Source organism: Hyperolius riggenbachi, chromosome 1, assembly GCF_040937935.1.
Source record: "Hyperolius riggenbachi isolate aHypRig1 chromosome 1, aHypRig1.pri, whole genome shotgun sequence".
Classification (NCBI taxonomy): Eukaryota; Metazoa; Chordata; class Amphibia; order Anura; family Hyperoliidae; genus Hyperolius; species Hyperolius riggenbachi.
Window position 1 is genome coordinate 314,155,992 of NC_090646.1, and position 20,524 is coordinate 314,176,515.

The 20,524-nt window shown below is 45.7% G+C and overlaps 1 protein-coding gene across 1 annotated transcript in view; it reads left to right on the forward strand.

Annotated features, from left to right (window-relative positions):
- The window catches only part of LOC137509446 (scaffold attachment factor B2-like), a 996,257-nt gene that overhangs the window by 202,742 nt on the left and 772,991 nt on the right, over positions 1 to 20,524 (forward strand). The gene's annotated exons all lie outside the window — the stretch shown is intronic.

Below are 20,524 nucleotides of genomic sequence, written 5' to 3' on the forward strand. Positions count from 1 at the left end.
GAATTTTATAAATCTGGAAATGCCAGGCTAAACAGGTGGCTTTTCAGTCTGGATTTGAATAGCTCCAGGGATGGTGCTGTCTTTACTGGATGTGGTAGGGAGTTCCAAAGAGTAGTGGCAGCATGACAGAAGGCTCTGTCTCCAGATTTTTTGAGGTGCACTCTGGGAGTGATCAAGTTTATAGAACTTGCTGATCTGAGGTTGTGAGAGGTGTGGTGCAGCTTCAGCAAGTCCTTCATGTATCCAGGGCCCAGATTGTGCTGGGATTTGAATGTCAGCAGTCCAATCTTGAAGAGTATTCTCCATTCTACTGGTAGCTAGTGCAGTGAGCGAAGGATCGGTGTAATGTGACAGTGGCGAGGCTGGTTTGTTAGCAATCTGGCAGCAGCATTCTGCACTAATTGCAGGCGACGCAGGTCTTTTTTGGGGAGGCCAGCATAAAGGGCATTGCAGTAGTCCAGCCGTGATGTGATGAAGGCGTGGACTAGGGTTTGAAGATCCTCTGGGGGAATCAGATGTTTAATCTTTGCAATGTTCTTCAGATGAAAGAAGGAAGATTTAACTACAGATGAAATTTGGTTTCTAAAAATCAATTCCCCATCGATTAGTACGCCAAGGCTGCGCACAAGGTTGGAGCTGTTTATGTCTGAATTCCCAATCCTGATTGGTGTTGCTTTAGGATAGAGCTGTTTTGATGGCGAGCACTGGCTTTGGACAAACAGGACCTCAGTTTTGTCAGCATTCAGTTTCAACCAGTTATCATTCATCCATGCCTGAAGCTCAGCTAAGCAAGAGTTTATTTTTGGGGTAGGGTCTGTTCCACCAGGTTTGAAGGACAGGTATAGCTGTGTGTCATCGGCGTAGCAGTGGTACGTCAGGCCATGTCGTTGGATAAGTGTACCGAGTGGCAACATGTAGATTGCAAACAGCAGAGGGGATAGAATTGATCCTTGTGGCACTCCGAATTGTAGAGGTGCAGGTTTGGACATTATAGGTCCTAGGGATACTCTCTGTGTTCTGTCAGTCAGGAATGATCTGAACCACTGGAGGACTGATCCACTGATGCCACAGTACTCCTGCAGTCTGTTAAGCAGGATTTCATGGTCAACTGTATCAAAAGCAGCTGAGAGATCCAACAGGATTAGGATGGAGCATTCCCCTCTGTCCCTTGCCATGAGCAGATCGTTGCAGACTTGGATGAGGGCTGTTTCACAGCTGTGGTGTTTCTTAAAGCCAGATTGTAGAGGGTCCAGGATGTTGTTTACTGACAGCCTGGTTTCAAGTTGCAGATAGACAGCCTTTTCAATAACTTTACCTAAGAAGGGGAGGTTGGAGACAGGTCTGTAGCTGCTCATAGCATCTGGATCCATGGAAGGTTTTTTAAGAAGGGGCTTGATGATTCCTTCTTTTAGAGAGGTAGGAAACCTCCCTGCTTGCAGAGAGCAATTTACTATTTTGTGAAATGCTGGACCAAGCAGGTCAGGGCATTTCAGCATATGTTTAGTTGGTCCAGGGTCCAGGTCGCAGGTTGTCTGGCTGAGACGACAGAGGATGTCTGAGATCTCTTCGTCACTAATACTTTTGAAATCAGTCCAGGGTGTTAGGTTGTTTTTGCAGCTATTTCCATTAGTTGCATGAGTCTTGGGTGCTGTGGACTGAATGAGAGACCGAATAGAAGATACTTTGTCAGCAAAGTAGCAGGCACATTTCTCACATAGCTCCTTTAAGATCCACATTCTCGAAAACATTTGGAATGTTAAGAGACAGGAGAAGGAACAATTGGAAATGAAAGACAGAGAAAATAAAACATTTTGGGGGCACTTTGAGAACACTATAAACAGTATCATGGTGGTAGGTTCAAAGGTAGTAAGGCTAAGGCTGTTATGCATATTCCAGTGGGTCTACGTAAATCTGATGTTGAGAGAGAGTTATATCGAGCAATGACCATGTGGATATACCGCTTAGATATGCTGTTCCCTAAAGGCCTAAATCTTAAAATTGATTTCTCGCCATTTCTAGCCTAACAATTGGGGGGGGGGGGGGGGGAGGTTATGTCCTCCATGTCCTCCATGTCCTTGTTCCCTCTCTCTTTTTCCTTAAGTCTGGAGATGAAATGACCCCAAGTGGTTAGTGTTCCCTCTTTAGTAGAACTGAGTGCAATAAACCTGTTGCGTCTCCATTAGCACCCATTTGGTTGATGTGCTATATCCATAAATGTTTGCCCTCTCCAATACAGTGGCTTGCAAAAGTATTCAGCCACCTTGAAGTTTTCCACATTTTGTCACATTACTGCCACAAACATGAATCAATTTTATTGGAATTCCACGCGAAAGACCAATACAAGTGGTGTACACGTGAGAAGTGAAATGAAAATCATACATGATTCCAAACATTTTTACAAATAAATAACTGCAAAGTGGGGTGTGCGTAATTATTCAGCCCCCTTAATCAATTCTTTGTAGAACCACCTTTTGCTGCAATTACAGCTGCCAGTCTTTTAGGGTATGTCTCTACCAGCTTTCCACATCTAGAGACTGAAATCCTTGCCCATTCTTCAAAACAGCTCCAGTTCAGTCAGATTAGATGGACAGCGTTTGTGAACAGCAGTTCTCAGATCTTGCCACAGATTCTTGATTGGATTTAGATCTGGACTTTGACTGGGCCATTCTAACACATGGATATGTTTTGTTTTAAACCATTCCATTGTTGCCCTGGCTTTATGTTTAGGGTCGTTGTCCTGCTGGAAGGTGAACCCCCGCCCCAGTCTCAAGTCTTTTGCAGACTCTAATAGTTTTTTTTCCAAGATTGCCCTGTATTTGGCTCCATCCATGTTCCCATCAACTCTTAGCAAAGAAATTAACAGCGCTACTTAAAAACAGATAAGTGCCTACCTGCAAGAGAGTGCAAGCCCCACTTGTGGGATAAAATACACACCTAGCATACACATAACCTGTCTACCACTGGAGGATGTTGGTTTCCTGTAACAGCTTGCATGCAACTTGTTAAGTACTCGTCCCTCCCACTGCGGAGAAGTCATCCCCCTATGGGAGGGGACCTAACACTAACTAAATCTTAACATATGCATAGCCTGGGTGCGCTACGAAGTAAAATCGAAAATTGCGCAAAAGGTGGATCAGCGCATCACCAGGTCGCCTCGAATGGCCTACAATCAGAGGTGCGCTGAGCCCCCCCAGAAACTGCAAACGCACCTTGAACCCAAACAGAAGCTCTGCATATACACCAAAAGCAAGGCTGCTAAGTGGGAGCAGCTGACTAAAAATGAATTAAATTAGTACATAGCAAAGAAATGAACAGCGCTACTTAAAAACAGATAAGTGCCTACCTGCAAGAGAGTGCAAGCCCCACTTGTGGGATATAATATACACCTAGCATACACATAACCTATTTTGTAGTATATACAGGCGCTGATCCAAACTTTATCTCATGTGTATGTTCTACCAGCTGCTCAGGATAAACCACATCCACAATCGGTTCCAAGAAAAATGCATACAAATCCACAGCGTTTGGTACTCAAATCGGCATCTGCAGTAACCCCACAGTGCTCAAAAGCATATTTCCAGAGTGACCATCACCAAAAATAAATTGAGAAAGGTCACTTCTCCATCCAAGAATCACATAAACATTTATTAGAAGCTGAATCTACATCACATATACAATGACTTACTTCCAGGGTCCTTTTGACAGGGACCCTTAGTAGTTAAAAGCTTATAGTGTAACCCAGTACACATTTAAAGAGGAACTCCAGTGAAAATAATGTAATAAAAAAAGTGCTTCATTTTTACAATAATTATGTATAAATGATTTAGTCAGTGTTTGCTCATTTCTACATTGGCAAAACGGGCCGTGATTTAAAAAGCAGGATTGGAGAACATCTAACCAATATTAGGAGTACCACATCTGCCACACCAGTGGTAAAACATTTCAAGTCGATGCACTGCGGCGATTGCCGCGGTTTGCGAGTTGTCGGCCTTGACCGTATACACACAACGGTCAGGGGGGCAATTATGACCGATTGCTTCTTCAGAAAGAATCCCGATAGATTTTCGAGTTGAGGGCCACAGATCCCCCCCGGTCTAAATGATTCGGTGGGATATGCGGCATTCCTGCCCATTTAGTGACATGTGAGGTTCGCTTTGCGGTGTCTGCCACCTCTCTGCCTTGCATCTCGGCTCCTCTGGCCATGTTGCTCCTCTGCATTTCTGATCACCCTGTGCCTGTGGATCGATGGCCTCGCCGTGATTGGGACCTATGTCTCCCTTTTTGTGACAGGGCCGCACACAATATACTGACAGTTTAACGAACACTGATTATCATATATATTTTTTCAAAATGTGTATTTTATACACTGAACATCTGACCCAAACTATGGGTTATTTGTATATTGTTCCCATTTATATTTAGCTTATACTGGCTTGGTCAGTTCGGCTCCAGTTTATCCAATCTATATTGATTATAATTTAACACTGTATGATAGTGGATTGGAAGTATATGTATGCTTTATGTGGTTTGTCTGTTCACCTGTACTACTCAGTTACAGTCACTTACCATCTAACACTTGATTCCATCTACGTGTGTGTCGCTCACACGCTGGAGTTGTTTACATCTTGTGGCAGCTCCTCCCCCTCAGTGTTTGATTGGTCGTGATGTTCCTATGGGTGGATGACTCATGCTAGTGCCGGTTTGGATGGCTGCGCATGAGTATATAGACAGGGCAGGAACAGGATGTGCTACCACGCCTCCCTTTGAGAAAGTCGGAAGTCCCGGCGAAATATGTCAGGGCGTCTGGCGTGCGTTGCAGACCGCACATGGTGCTAGCCGGACCCGCCCTCCGCAGCTCTCCGCCCTCCGCAGCTCTCTGCCTTACCCTCCGCTGTTCGCTGGGGTCCGTTGACTGCCGCTGACTGCCTTGGACACCACTGGGTCTGCCTTAGACGCTGACTTGAGGATAAACTGACCTCACTTTGTAGCAGCTGGATTGTCCTGGACTGCACTGTCTCTCTCCTGGCCGTGAGCTCCGCCAGTGGATTGAGGGACTAGAAGTACCAAGCGTGCTTTGTGGATACTGCCGCCCGGAGTGGGTAGAGTATATGGCCTTCATTTTGTATACATCATTGCATGAACTGTCCATGTGCATGCTGCCAACTGCCGCTATATAGACTCTGTATGCTATGCTACATTTTGCTACTGGACCGCTCTTTCCCCTTTACTGCTGCAGCTTGCTTCACTGCTTGAATCCAGCTGGATATTCCATCTTTGCTACATATATTTAGCAACAACAATCATGGGATCCCTGACCACATTAGGTGGTCTTAGTTAGGAGTGGTTGGATGTGTAGCTGTGAGCTGTGGTTGTTGCTGGGTGTCTGGCTGCATTATATATGTGTGTTCTTTTTAATGGAATTTTGATAAACTAATTAATAAAGATTTTTTGTACTTTTATTATAATAGGATTTTTGTTGTACTTATTGCACATACCTCCCAACCCCCCACTTCCCTTGACTTTTACATTATTGTTTTCCTGGGAGGTAGTGCAAATATAAGAATAGATCTATTTTTATCGGTGGTTCCACATGCACCCATCAGGGGATAAATACCTTCTTTCAATAGGTTTATTGGAGCTCTAGCCAGGGCTGTGGAGTCGGAGTCGTGGAGTCGGGCAATTTTGGGTGCCTGGAGTCGGAGTCGGGAAAAAATGCACCGACTCCGACTCCTAATGAATTTGTAACTGTAATTAAAATAGAAAATATGATAAAATGTTCTATTTCTCAGATAATACTCATTAAAAATAATGTATATATACAGTAATAGCTGTGCTTAGTCCACAAAAATGAAATAAACCAATCAAAATTAGTTACTTGTGCTGCTTCAATAAAGCAGTCCCCGTATTTTTAAAGTCAGATATACATATCTGATTGTGACTGTATATATGATGTGTACACAGGAATCTCTTATATATACTAAATAACCTCTATGCTGTAAGTATAAAGCCTGATGTGTAGCCATGTCACTAATAGATATGGTCAACGAGATGGAAATAATTCTGCATTGATGCTGATTTATGCAAATGTATGCACTCCCTTTGCTGATGAAATCAAATAATTTGATATGTTATTAAAATTTGGTTTGGTGACTACAAATTAAAGGGTAACTGAGACGGATGAAAAGTAAAGTTTTATACATACCTGGGGCTTCCTCCAGCCCCCTTCAGGCTAATCAGTCCCTCACTGTCCTCCACCACCCGGATCTTCTGCTATGAGTCCTGGTAATTCAGCCAGTCAGCGATGTCCGGCCGCATGCCGCTCCCACAGCCAGGAACATTCTGCACCTGCGCAATAGTGCTGCACAGGTGTAGTATGCTCCTGGCGGCGGAGTGTGTGCATGCGCACTACACCTGAGTGGCTCAAGTACCTGGACTCATAGCAGAAGATCCAGGTGGTGGAGGAGGACAACGAGGGACTGATTATCCTGAAGGAGGCTGGAGGAAGCCCCAGGTATGTATAAAACTTTAATTTCATCTGTCTCAGGTTTACTTTGTTACACAGTAGTACTATACTCTACATCTGCACTCCCCACAGAGCTGCAGGGAATCCACTGAGAATGCTGTGCACATTGAACACAGAGGTGTTGTCTGTTTACAATCTCCTCATTCCCCTGCAGAGTACCTGCACATCATTCTTACATGTACCCACACTTACATTGCCTAGGGCCTGATAGATGTTCTTTGTTCCGGTTTGTACCTTTTACAAGTACTCTTACCAAGGACTAGTTTTAGTCTAAAGGGAATAATATAGTAGTCTACATATCCTTCTCACTTCAGTTGTCTTGTAAAATTCCTAAGCGTTGGCAGTTAAGAGACAAATTTCATGTTACATACTTTTAATCAACAAAATTGTAATATGCAAATTAGAGGAGTCGGAGTCGTGGAGTCGGAGTCAGAGTCGGTGGAATCCTAAACTGAGGAGTCGGAGTCTGAGTCGGTGAATTTTTGGACCGACTCCACAGCCCTGGCTCTAGCTCCGGGTGCATGTGGTACACACCAATATTTGGAGCCGAATCTGTGTGCGGCGATATTACAGTGGGAGAGTTTGGTCTCCCAGGTTGAGAGCGATTGCTCGCAGACCCAGGGTGTCAGAGATTCACATCCACTCATTAACGGGGCCTTCCGTAGATTGACAAGATTGTATGAAAAAAAGTCCCGACTTTGGTGGAACGTTAAATACAATAAAACCTATTTGGAAAATAAACTTAATCCGCTGTGGCTCAGATTTCAAATATTTCCCCATAGGAAAAATATTCCAGAAGACTTTAAAAAGAGGTGGGAAACCAACTTTGAAATACAAAAAGTCAAAACAGACCCTGCTACTCATTCATTGATATCTTTATTCAAAAATTAGTGATCTATACCGTATGTACACTGAGCGTCACTTAAAAACATAAAACCACTCACTGACGATGTTAACAGCGCAGCCGGCTGGGCACACAACAAACAACACACCTGTCACACCAGACATGCCTGGGATCCCCACTAACACATCCACTAAAGGCACAGGGACCACCTGTTAGCCAGGGTGTACTACAATCGTGTAGAGTCCTCCTACCCAGGAAACCGTTCCTATACTCCAGTCAGAGGGTCACAGGGGGCGCATGCAAACACTGCGGGCAAACATAGAGCAGTCGACCCCTCAGTCCAAGGTGCAAGCTCATGCGGTTAGTAGCCAAAAGTCTGCCTCACTGAGGCTCTCACCACTCTCAGTGTAGTCCGCAATGTCGGCCATCTAGTGTCCAGTCGAACATCATATTCCTTCAGAGGTATTGGTAGCCATGCAAAGCAGTCCACTTGCTAAGTAGATAAAGCTGGGATCCTTCAGTATCAAGCCTGTAGCTGATGGAAACGTGTGCACACGTGCGTGGCCAGCATGAGGTGTATCCAGCATCAATCCCCTTCTTGGATAAGGCCTCCCAATCGGTTAGCCGGCGCCAGGCTCCATTGTAGGCTTCAGGCAGGGGACCACGCTGGGCTGCGCGTTGTCAGTGGGGAGTCCCTCACCACGCATATCGGCCACTTCCGGCCTTAGTCATGTGATCTGGGAACGTTTGTTCAAGGCTGCCATTAAGTAACGTCACGTAGACGTACATTTAGGCTGTCACATCTCTCTCCTGCCATCTAGTGGGTATTTTTAGTAACACAGTTCACCTTCAAGGGTTCCCTCTGTTCGCATGGATTGCTACCATTTGGACGCATAACCATGTCGCCATCATGTGGATGTTGGAATAAGTGCAGTTCACATTTAAGATTCATGTATGAGGATAAATGTGGACATTTGGGCACATTGGGTAATTGTCCTCTTATGGTGGTTATGATAACCTCATTTTCCATATGTTGTAGAGAATTTGTGAAGAGGAATTAATGGAAGATTATTTTTTCTATGTCTACTCATTCTGATATCTTGGCTTTAACGTGTATTATGCATCAATGGTATGGATTACTTTATTCAAGACTTAGATAGATCATTCTCCTTCCACAACCAATCTGTGGTCAACATTTAATCGTATTGCTTTATTTCAATATAGCCTAGTGCAAGACTGAGTCCCTGTCTTTTTCATTTGGTGCATATCACCACATACATACATCCTCGAGGACATGGCTGATCTATCCATTCTGCAGCAAAAACACCTTACATGCAGACTATAGGTCCATATACCGTGGGGGTACCCATGTGTGGGAATACAGTGCTTATCACCCTGAGTATCCCTACAGAAAGGGGGCGAAGCTGAACTCCGTGTTGAGGCCATTCGGTGTTAGAGTGCCCAGTTGGTAAATCCAACGTGTCTCGATTTGCCTCAATTTTTTATCGAGGTCACCGCCTCTGGTGGGGGGGTCCATTTTATAGATACCCTTAAATTTTAGTAGTTCTGGATTAGCATCATGAAACAGATGGAAATGCAGACCTACTGGTGATTTATCATAGTTGTCCTTACTCCTGATTATTGACATATGTTTTTGAATGCGTTTCTTTAGTTCATTGACCGTTTTACCCACATACAGCAAACGGCATGGACACTCAAGTACATAGATGACCAGCTTAGTGTCGCAATTTATGAATTTTTTTATCTCATATTCGCGACTATCTCGTGCATTTCTAAACGTCGTTGTTCGGTCAACAAATCTACATACATTGCATTTACCGCACGTGTACATGCCTTTAGGCTGAATATGGGCACCCAGCCATGTGGTCTTTGCTTTGATCTTTGTCGAATTGTATTCTGATTTGACAAGCATGTCCCTGATATTTGGGGCTCTTCTGGCCTTCAGTAGGGGGCGGTCACCCACTATCTCTCTTAGTGTCGGGTCTAGTTGTAGGATGTGCCAATTTTTGGCTAGTGCCCGTCTTAGTTGTGACCAGTGTGATCCATAGCGTGTCACTAATCTAGCAGGTCCCTGTTTTTCATTGTTTCGCTGTTTTCTGGTCAAGAGATCCGTCCGTTCAGTCCTCTCCGCTCTGTCCATAGCTGTCTTAATCGTCTTCGTGTCAAATCTCCTTTCGAGAAATCTTTTTTCCGTTACCTCTAGTTCAGTCCTAAAGTCCACGTCACGGCTACAGTTACGGCGTGCCCTCAGCATCTGGCCCACTAGTATCCCTCTGATCAGTGATGGCGGGGGGAAACTACCTGCATGTAGCAGGGTGTTCCCTGCCGTGGGCTTTCGATACGTTTTGGTAACAAGGATATTGTCGTGTTTTTCAATTGTCAGGTCCAGAAAAGTAATTTTGTTTTCGTCGATGTCAAAGGTCAGCCTGATATTTCTCTCATTGAGATTGAGCTGGTCGAGGAAAGAGGTAAGTGATGTTTTAGGCCCTCTCCAGACCAGGAGCACGTCGTCGATGTAACGAAGCCATAGGGCGGCGTGCACCCCGAAATCCCCCCGCCCGTAAACCTCACTGCGTTCCCAGTAGCCAAGGTGCAGGCAGGCATAGGCCGGGGCACACGCCGCCCCCATCGACGTGCCCCTGATCTGGCGGTAGTAGTCCCTAGCAAAGCGGAAGCAGTTATAGCTAAGGATAAATTCCAGTAACTCCACGATGAATTGCATCCTCAGTAAAGGGAACCCCCCCACCTCTCGCATAAATAACTGTGCAGCAGCAATCCCAACCTCATGTGGTATGGAGGTGTATAGTCCCTCCACATCAATTCCAACTAACAAGTCAGAGTCCTGTACCTCAAATCCATCAATTAGTTTTATTACGTCACCTGTGTCTTTAGCATAAGATGGAAGTTCAGCAACCAATCCCTTCAAACATTTGTCGAGGAATATTGAACAGTGTCCAGTCGAACATCATATTCCTTCAGAGGTATTGGTAGCCATGCAAAGCAGTCCACTTGCTAAGTAGATAAAGCTGGGATCTTTCAGTATCAAGCCTGTAGCTGATGGAAACGTGTGCACACGTGCGTGGCCAGCATGAGGTGTATCCAGCATCAATCCCCTTCTTGGATAAGGCCTCCCAATCGGTTAGCCGGCGCCAGGCTCCGTTGTAGGCTTCAGGCAGGGGACCACGCTGGGCTGCGCGTTGTCAGTGGGGAGTCCCTCGCCACGCGTATCGGCCGCTTCCGGCCTTAGTCATGTGATCTGGGAACGTTTGTTCAAGGCTGCCATTAAGTAACGTCACGTAGACGTACATTTAGGCTGTCGCATCTCTCTCCTGCCATCTAGTGGGTATTTTTAGTAACACCGTTCACCTTCAAGGGTTCCCTCTGTTCGCATGGATTGCTACCATTTGGACGCATAACCATGTCGCCATTATGTGGATGTTGGAATAAGTGCAGTTCACATTTAAGATTCATGTATGAGGATAAATGTGGACATTTGGGCACATTGGGTAATTGTCCTCTTATGGTGGTTATGATAACCTCATTTTCCATATGTTGTAGAGAATTTGTGAAGAGGAATTAATGGAAGATTATTTTTTCGATGTCTACTCATTCTGATATCTTGGCTTTAACGTGTATTATGCATGTTAAGGAAGCAATGCGACAACTACAAGATGAACAGGTATATTTGAAGCTCACGAGTAACCCTTTCCCTGAGATCGTAATAAAATTAAATGAGATGCTAGATGAGGGAGCCCTGACAGGTGCCATCAACGCAGATGAATATGCATATATGAAAGTGGAGCACTACACTATCCCTGTCCTATACCTCACCCCTAAAATACACAAAAATAAAACAGAGCCACCAGGGCGGCCCATTGTGTCTGCAATAGGGGGGCCACTCGAACACTGTTCAATATTCCTCGACAAATGTCTGACGGGATTGGTTGCTGAACTTCCATCTTATGCTAAAGACACAGGTGACGTAATAAAACTAATTGATGGATTTGAGGTACAGGACTCTGACTTGTTAGTTGGAATTGATGTGGAGGGACTATACACCTCCATACCACATGAGGTTGGGATTGCTGCTGCACAGTTCTTTATGTGAGAGGTGGGGGGGGTTCCCCTTACTGAGGATGCAATTCATCGTGGAGTTACTGGAATTTATCCATAGCTATAACTGCTTCCGCTTTGCTAGGGACTACTACCGCCAGATCAGGGGCACGTCGATGGGGGCGGCGTGTGCCCCGGCCTATGCCTGCCTGCACCTTGGCTACTGGGAACGCAGTGAGGTTTACGGGCGGGGGGATTTCGGGGCGCACGCCGCCCTATGGCTTCGTTACATCGACGACGTGCTCCTGGTCTGGAGAGGGCCTAAAACATCACTTACCTCTTTCCTCGACCAGCTCAATCTCAATGAGAGAAATATCAGGCTGACCTTTGACATCGACGAAAACAAAATTACTTTTCTGGACCTGACAATTGAAAAACACGACAATATCCTTGTTACCAAAACGTATCGAAAGCCTACGGCAGGGAACACCCTGCTACATGCAGGTAGTTTCCACCCGCCATCACTGATCAGAGGGATACCAGTGGGCCAGATGCTGAAGGCACGCCGTAACTGTAGCCGTGACGTGGACTTTAGGACTGAACTAGAGGTAACGGAAAAAAGATTTCTCGAAAGGAGATATGACACGAAGATGATTAAGACAGCTATGGACAGAGCGGAGAGGACTGAACGGACGGATCTCTTGACCAGAAAACAGTGAAACAATGAAAAACAGGGACCTGCTAGATTAGTGACACGCTATGGATCACACTGGTCACAACTAAGACGGGCACTAGCCAAAAATTGGCACATCCTACAACTAGACCCGACACTAAGAGAGATAGTGGGTGACCGCCCCCTACTGACGGCCAGAAGAGCCCCAAATATCAGGGACATGCTTGTCAAATCAGAATACAATTCGACAAAGATCAAAGCAAAGACCACATGGCTGGGTGCCCATATTCAGCCTAAAGGCATGTACACGTGCGGTAAATGCAATGTATGTAGATTTGTTGACCGAACAACGACGTTTAGAAATGCACGAGATAGTCGCGAATATGAGATAAAAAAATTCATAAATTGCGACACTAAGCTGTTCATCTATGTACTTGAGTGTCCATGCCGTTTGCTGTATGTGGGTAAAACGGTCAATGAACTAAAGACACACATTCAAAAACATATGTCAATAATCAGGAGTAAGGACAACTATGATAAATCACCAGTAGGTCTGCATTTCCATCTGTTTCATGATGCTAATCCAGAACTACTAAAATTTAAGGGTATCTATAAAATGGACCCCCCCCCCCCCACCAGAGGCGGTGACCTCGATAAAAAATTGAGGCAAATCGAGACATGTTGGATTTACCAACTGGGCACTCAAACACTGAATGGCCTCAACACGGAGTTCAGCTTCGCCCCCTTTCTGTAGGGATACTCAGTGATAAGCACTGTATTCCCACACATGGGTACCCCCACGGTATATGGACCTATAGTCTGCATGTAAGGTGTTTTTGCTGCAGAATGGATAGATCAGCCATGTCCTCGAGGATGTATGTATGTGGTGATATGCACCAAATGAAAAAGACAGGGACTCAGTCTTGCACTAGGCTATATTGAAATAAAGCAATACGATTAAATGTTGACCACAGATTGGTTGTGGAAGGAGAATGATCTATCTAAATCTTGAATAAAGTAATTCATACCATTGATGCATAATACACGTTAAAGCCAAGATATCAGAATGAGTAGACATAGAAAAAATAATCTTCCATTAATTCCTCTTCACAAATTCTCTACAGCATATGGAAAATGAGGTTATCATAACCACCATAAGAGGACAATTACCCAATGTGCCCAAATGTCCACATTTATCCTCATACATGAATCTTAAATGTGAACTGCACTTATTCCAACATCCACATGATGGCGACATGGTTATGCGTCCAAATGGTAGCAATCCATGCGAACAGAGGGAACCCTTGAAGGTGAACTGTGTTACTAAAAATACCCACTAGATGGCAGGAGAGAGATGCGACAGCCTAAATGTACGTCTACGTGACGTTACTTAATGGCAGCCTTGAACAAACGTTCCCAGATCACATGACTAAGGCCGGAAGCGGCCGATACGCGTGGTGAGAGACTCCCCACTAACAACGCGCAGCCCAGCGTGGTCCCCTGCCTGAAGCCTACAACGGAGCCTGGCGCCGGCTAACCGATTGGGAGGCCTTATCCAAGAAGGGGATTGATGCTGGATACACCTCATGCTGGCCACGCACGTGTGCACACGTTTCCATCAGCTACAGGCTTGATACTAAAGGATCCCAGCTTTATCTACTTAGCAAGTGGACTGCTTTGCATGGCTCTGAAGGAATATGATGTTCGGCTGGACACTGGATGGCCGACATTGCGGACTACACTGAGAGTGGTGAGAGCCTCAGTGAGGCAGACTTTTGGCTACTAACCGCATGAGCTTGCACCTTGGACCGAGGGGTCGACTGCTCTATGTTTGCCCGCAGTGTTTGCATGCGCCCCCTGTGACCCTCTGACTGGAGTAGAGGAACGGTTTCCTGGGTAGGAGGACTCTACACGATTGTAGTACACCCTGGCTAACAGGTGGTCCCTGTGCCTTTAGTGGATGTGTTAGTGGGGATCCCAGGCATGTCTGGTGTGACAGGTGTGTTGTTTGTTGTGTGCCCAGCCGCGCTGTTAACATCGTCAGTGAGTGGTTTTATGTTTTTAAGTGACGCTCAGTGTACATACAGTATAGATCACTAATTTTTGAATAAAGATATCAATGAATGAGTAGCAGGGTCTGTTTTGACTTTTTGTATTTGGATTTTTCCTTGTTCAGCCCTATGCTCCCACACGTGTTGTGGTTTTCATTATTACACTACCCGTGAGTTCCAGGCTATACTTTTGTCTGGAAACCAACTTTGAGGATTGTGCCAGGGTCTGTTTGACCCTGATAAACGAGTTAGATGAGATAGACCTTGCCAATACTGAGGCAGAGATCATTAAAACTACTCTATCAATACAAACTTCAGAGGCTGATCCCCTATATAAAAAACGCAATCAGGAACTTGAAACCCATATTAAAAAATTCAATAGAGACCTGGTTATTCAGCGAGATCAAAAATTATTACGTGACCGTATAGCATATAAGACAGGTTTCGCCTATCGGTGGGGATACCGTCCCCCTAGACCTACCAAACCTAAGGGTGGTAAACCAGTTCCTATACAGACTCCATCTGAGATTGAGATTACGGTAGAATCTGATTCCTCAATTGTTAGTGGCAGTTCAGGGGTAGTTAGCGACCCAGGGGCCCTCCCAAAGGGACCAAAACGATACGACACTAGATCTAATAAAGAAAAAGAAAGGGAAAGAGCTACAGAATAAAACCCCTAAGGGGATTACCAAGGGTGCACTATGTGGTGGTGCCTCGGACTCTGCCCCGGGAGAGGAGGATGGCGATCGTCCATCTTCTGGATGCTCGCCCTCACTTTTTTTAGGGCAGATGGGCTGACAGGGGGGGACGGTTCTGACGAGACGAAATCGAGGTTTGATTTACAGGTAATTAACCTTACTGGTGAGGTTTTACCGGCACCTATGCATGCACTTTTGGCTAGGGGCCTAGGTTTTTGTCCGACGTACAATTTTGATGTGTTTGAGGTAATAACCGATACACACATCTTTGGGCGTAAAATCCTCATGAAATTGTTAAATGAGGGTGCTCCTCATATAGATACACAGTTGTCACCACAAATTTCGCTAACAGACCACGATAAACAGGCCCTGGCCGACCTAGTGGATCTCCAGGAGGGGACCATTGGGGATACAAATATGGATATGTTGCCGGATACCTTGCCTGTACAATATCAACCTTCATTGCAGGAATTGGAATTGAGAAATCGGTCTCGTTGGTTCCCACCCCTCTCGGTCAGCCCCAGTCTTAGGACATTCATCTCTGTGGTAGAGAGGGATATTATACGTCTTTCGGGAAGGACCTCTGACATTCAAAATTTGTTGGCAGGGGAGCTGGGAGCATTAGAGGAGCTGAGGTCGCAGACCAGGTGGGAGATTAAGCCCTCTGATAAAGGGGGCAATGTTGTTGTCATGGGGGTGCTGGCTTACAGGGATATGTGTTTACAAATTTTGGAGAACCGTGAATGCTATGCTCGTGTGCCTGCGTCCAGGGTCACCAGGTGCCAGAAACAATCGTTTACCATTATTGACGATGCGCTGCGACGCAGCATCATTGGGGAAGATGTAGGCCAGTTTCTGAAGGTGCTACATCCCATTACACCTACGTTTTATGCCCTACCAAAAATTCATAAGCATAGGGAACGCCCTCCGGGGCGACCCATTGTTTCTGGCCGTGGGTCCCTGACTGAGAGGGTGAGTGTGTACATTGACAGGCATCTGCAGCCTCATGCGCAGGCTCTCCCGTCCTATGTCAAGGACACCATGCACCTCCTCAGGGTGCTGGAGGGCACACAGGTTCCTCCTGGTGCCATCCTGGTGGCCCTGGACGTTGAGGCATTATACTCTAGCATTCCCCATGATATGGGGGTGGCAGCCGTGGGCACCTTCCTGGGTGAGCTGGATATTCGACAGACGGCCCATAATATTTTTCTACTTGACTTACTAAGATTTTTGCTGTTGAATAATGTTTTTGTCTTCGACGGGCAACACTACCTCCAGGTGCAGGGTGCAGCGATGTGCACGACTTGTGCTCCGTCGTATGCAAACCTGTACCTGGGGGAGTGGGAACGCACAATTTTTGCGGATGATGGTCTCTCGATGTACCTGTGCCACATATTGATGTGGCACAGGTACATCGATGACATCCTAATCGTTTGGACGGGATCAGTGGTCCAACTACGATCGTTTGTGGATATCTTCGACCAGAATACACGGAATTTACGGTTTACGATGGCTTACGATTTTGACAAAATCCCAGTTTTAGACACTACGATTCTGGTGGATGAACAGGGCCGTCTGTCGACCAGTCTCTACAGGAAGGATACTGCCACAAATGCCCTTCTTCGAGCAGACAGTTTCCACCCCGAACATATGATTCGGGGTATCCCTGTGGGCCAGTACCTCCGTGTGAGACGCAATTGCTCCGATGACTCTACATTTCAGATGGAGGCAGCCAATTTACGGTCCCGTTTTAGGGACCGAGGATACTCTGATAATCTATTGAGGAGGGCCTATCAGCGGGCATGCGCCGCAGACCGCGCCGCTCTGATTTCGAGGGGTGGGCCCGGAGGGACGGTGCTGAGGGCATACGCTTCTGTACGAAATATTCTGCCCGATATAAAGAGATAATGCGCATTTTTGAATGACATTGGTACATTTTGATAAATGATCCAAAGATTAACAAAATAGTTACACCTGAGCCTAAAATTGACTTCAAAAGGGCGCCGTCCCTTCGGGACCTTGTGGTTCGGAGTCATTTTCGCGGTGTTGGGGCGGCGCATGTCCACTGTAGGGTCACTGGCACATATGGATGTGGTGGCTGTGGTATTTGTCGGTTTATGTCTGTGGGGAGGGAGGTTCTGCTCCCCAATGGACACCATTGGAAATTGCAACATTTTGTGAATTGCAATACGACATTCGTGGTATACCTCCTTTATTGCCAGTGTGGAGCTTTCTACATTGGCAAAACGGGACGTGATTTAAAAAGCAGGATTGGAGAACATCTAACCAATATTAGGAGTACCACATCCGCCACACCAGTGGCAAAACAATTCAAGTCGATGCACGGCGGCGATTGCCGCGGTTTGCGAGTTGTCGGCCTTGACCGTATACACACAACGGTCAGGGGGGGCAATTATGACCGATTGCTTCTTCAGAAAGAATCCCGGTGGATTTTCGAGTTGAGGGCCACAGATCCCCCCGGTCTAAATGATTCGGTGGGATATGCGGCATTCCTGCCCATTTAGTGACATGTGAGGTTCGCTTTGCGGTGTCTGCCACCTCTCTGCCTTGCATCTCGGCTCCTCTGGCCATGTTGCTCCTCTGCATTTCTGATCACCCTGTGCCTGTGGATCGATGGCCTCGCTGTGATTGGGACCTATGTCTCCTTTTTTGTGACAGGGCCGTACACAATATACTGACAGTTTAACGAACACTGATTATCATATATATTTTTTCAAAATGTGTATTTTATACACTGAACGGGGATATTGGTATATTGTTCCCATTTATATTTAGCTTATACTGGCTTGGTCAGTTCGGCTCCAGTTTATCCAATCTATATTGATTATAATTTAACACTGTATGATAGTGGATTGGAAGTATATGTATGCTTTATGTGGTTTGTCTGTTCTCCTGTACCACTCAGTTACAGTCACTTACCATCTAACACTTGATTCCATCTACGTTTGTGTCGCCCACACGCTGAAGCTGTTTACATCTTGTGGCAGCTCCTCCCCCTCAGTGTTTGATTGGTCGTGATGTTCCTATGGGTGGATGACTCATGCTAGTGCCGGTTTGGATGGCTGCGCATGAGTATATAGACAGGGCAGGAACAGGATGTGCTACCATGCCTCCCTTTGAGAAAGCCGGAAGTCCCGGCGAAACATGTCAGGGCGTCTGGCGTGCGTTGCAGACCGCACATGGTGCTAGCTGGACCCGCCCTCCGCAGCTCTCCACCCTCCGCAGCTCTCTGCCTTACCCTCCGCTGTTCGCTGGGGTCCGTTGACTGCCGCTGACTGCCTTGGACACCACTGGGTCTGCCTTAGACGCTGACTTGAGGATGAACTGACCTCACTTTGTAGCAGCTGGATTGTCCTGGACTGCACTGTCTCTCTCCTGGCCGTGAGCTCCGCCAGTGGATTGAGGGACTAGAAGTACCAAGCGTGGCTTGTGGATACTGCCGCCCGGAGTGGGTAGAGTATATGGCCTTCATTTTGTATACATCATTGCATGAACTATCCATGTGCATGCTGCCAACTGCCGCTATATAGACTCTGTATGCTATGCTACATTTTGCTACTGGACCGCTCTTTCCCCTTTACTGCTGCAGCTTGCTTCACTGCTTGAATCCAGCTGGATATTCCATCTTTGCTACATATATTTAGCAACAACAATCGTGGGATCCCTGACCACATTAGGTGGTCTTAGTTAGGAGTGGTTGGATGTGTAGCTGTGAGCTGTGGTTGTTGCTGGGTGTCTGGCTGCATTATATATGTGTGTTCTTTTTAATGGAATTTTGATAAACTAATTAATAAAGATTTTTTGTACTTTTATTATAATAGGATTTTTGTTGTACTTATTGCACATACCTCCCAACCCCCCACTTCCCTTGACTTTTACATATTTGCTCATTGTAAAATCTTTCCTCTCCCAGATTCACATTCTGACATGTATTACATGGTGACATTGTTACTGTGGGCAGGTTATGTAGCTGTTTCTAGCTGTTCTGGCTGTTACAGACAGCTGTAAACAGCCATTTCCTGTATGTGAACATTGTTACATTGTGGCAGTTTGCCCAGAGTACCGCGGTACTTAGAGCTTCTTGTGGGAGGGGTTTTAGCACAAAATCAGTCATACAGCGCCCCCTGATGGTCTGTTTGTGAAATGCAATAGATTTGTCATGTAAAAGGGGGTATCAGCTACTGATTGGGATAAAGTTAAATTCTTGGTCGGAGTTTCTCTTTAAAATCCAAAAAACGATCTCATATAAGTTGCCCAGTCTCCACTTCCTTTTTACCTGTTTTTACCTTGCGCCATCACCCCACTTTGCAGTTATTTATTTGTAAAAAATGTTTTGGAATCATGTATGATTTTCGTTCCACTTCTCACGTGTACACCACTTTGTATTGGGCTTTCACGTGAAATTCCAATAAATTTGATTCATGTTTGTGGCAGTAATGTGACAAAATTTAGAAAACTTTAAGGGGGCCGAATACGTTTGCAAGCCACTGTATAAACAGAGTAATTTGAGCATTAATAGCTCTGACGACTATTTAGATGGGTATGTGCATGCGTAGGGAATGAAAGGCATGTCATCCGCAAAGGGGAGAGGAAATAAGTCAATCCCCTGACTGTCTATGTCGTGTATTTGTGGACATTTGTTGCCTCATAATTGGCTCTTTATTGCTCAGTTTTGGAAGTTAAAACAAGCTAAATTAAGTTGAAAATGCAAAAATGGCAAAGTGGCCCACATCAAAGATGACCACCGCATCAATAATCATGTCACCCTGTGGAGTCATAAGAAAGAAGCTTTACCACTGTGACGTCACATCCTGATGAATCCTGAAGCCGGGCGAAATGCAAAGATGGGTGGAGCTCTAATGGACGTCAGGGACGCTCATGTCTACATGCCCGCATCTCCGCTCCCCGCATGGCTACAGGACGCTAGCGGCTATAGCAAGGGGGAAACGCCAAAGCCCTCCACCAGTGTGCACACTGCAGAAAACTCAGCAAGAGCGGTGAGATCACTCCTAGTGCGGTAACGCACCACGGACCAGTTATATGTTGATTCTGCGCATACCTATCCATGCTTACCAAGAACAAGCTTTGTGTCTAAACAAACTAATCCTGCGCTATTGGCCTGGTTTGGCAACCGTTTTACACTTTTGGTTGGTAGACGGACTATGCTCTAGGACTGGCGGCAGATGCTGATGGCATGACACATAGTTTTTTTCTCCCTGCCACACAAACAATATATACAGTGGCTGGATAGTGTAATGGTTAAGGGGTCTGCCTCTGACACAGGAGACCTGTGTTCGAATCTCGGCTCTGCCTGTTCAGTAAGCGTGCACCTATTCAGTAGGAGATCTTGGGCAAGTCTCTACAACGTGAGTCCGCCAGGAGAAAAGCGTGATATAAATGTTCTGTGTCTGTCTGTCTATACAGGTCCTTCTCAAAAAATTTGCATATTGTGATAGTTATTTTCTGTATTATTTTCTGTAATGTATTTTCTGTCTAATATATGATTAGACTTTCATATATTTTAGTACAGTTATGTTGTAGAGGTGGCACTCCTTACCCAAGGTATGGGTGCTGTAACCTGTGAATGCTGAGCCCAAGCATCCAAAAATGTAACAAGTAGGTAGAAAGTCCAGGTTAGCA